Below are 1,497 nucleotides of genomic sequence, written 5' to 3'. Positions count from 1 at the left end.
AAAGATTAAATTTCATTAAATACGCACATATAAATATATATACATATACACATATATGTATATGATACATAACACTGTCAGTATTACCCCCCTGTTTGATATTTTAGGCTATCCCAGGTCAGATCGCTGAGTTGAGGTCAGGACAGGACGAGACCAGCCTGACTCAGGCCGCCATGAACTTCACCCTGCAGGAGCTCGAGTTCTCCTTCCAACGGGCCAACGCCACGGCCGCTCTGCAACTACAGGACATGGAACACAGGTTTGTTATGTTTACCGCAGGAAAACATATTGTTTTTACTACGTTTACGTTTCTTCTTCTTCTGTTCCAAACACTAAGCTGTGACCTGACCAATGGTCTGATTTGTTGATGTCTGTCACCATGGTAACTGGTGTTGGGTTACATCATGTTGCAATTTCATAGTAGGCATTTAGACTCCTGTCACCATATACATGTATGTGAATGTGTTTAATGTGTTTGAGTAAGAATTAACAGAGCAGACCATATCCGAAGGCAAACATTATGCATTTGCTTTGCAAATGTTACTTTTCTAGTTTATTTATTTGTTTATTTATTAATCAAAATTGAAGATGAGAAACATTTTGTAACAGAATGTAGACTATACAACAAAGAGAGAGTAGGTCTTTATAGTCTGATACAATCTATGCTCCCCTTCTTTATACATCTAAGCTGTACAGATAAATTTATATTTCTAATGAACTTAGACAAACTATCATAAAACATACCTGTTCGTACCTCTTTACCATTAGCTTCTTGAAGTGTGACATCAACACTGGGTCAAAGGTATCTGGTAGACTATGTCGGCCCCCGTCGCGGTTCATTGAAGGGTGAACAAGACTAATTTCTGAGAGGGGTGCAGGAGGCTATATACATCAGGGCCCATCACCCTTCACTGAGCCGAGACGGGGGCCGACATCGTCTACCAGATACGTTTGACCCGGCCAGTGTTGAGGAAGACCAGAGTGACTGGTCGAAAGCTCTGGGTGAGAGAATTTTTTGTGTTGGATCTAAAGTTTTAACTCTAAACATGTAACTGTATGCTAAAATGTTCTGTGCAACAAACGACAGGTTGGAGCAGCAGCGCGAGGACCTGAGCGCGCTGAAGGCCAGTCAGGCGGAGACCAGCGCGTCTGTGGAGGAGGTGTGGGCGGCCGTGAGACGCTTGGAGGCCCGCCAGGGCGACTCGGGGCCAGACGGGACGGAAGAACCAGACGGGACGGAAGACGGGACGGAAGAACCAGACGGGACGGAAGACGGGACAGAAGAACCAGTCGGGACGGAAGACGGGACGGAAGAACCAGACGGGACGGATCCGGAAGAGACAGGCGGGACGGGAGAGACAGAAGAGGGAAGCGGACCGGATGGGTTTTTGTATGAGGGAAGTCTATTTTCTGATTAGAGGCACCCTTAACTTCTTTGATCTCATAACACACAACAACTTGACCGAATTTAGATGTAAAGTTACAGACGGGACGGAA

The sequence above is a fragment of the Branchiostoma belcheri genome, unplaced genomic scaffold, assembly GCF_001625305.1.
Source record: "Branchiostoma belcheri isolate BF01 breed outbred unplaced genomic scaffold, Haploidv18h27 scaffold12, whole genome shotgun sequence".
In the NCBI taxonomy this organism is placed as follows: domain Eukaryota; kingdom Metazoa; phylum Chordata; class Leptocardii; order Amphioxiformes; family Branchiostomatidae; genus Branchiostoma; species Branchiostoma belcheri.
The sequence above is the reverse complement of the archived record's forward strand: the minus strand, read 5'-3'. Positions refer to the sequence as shown.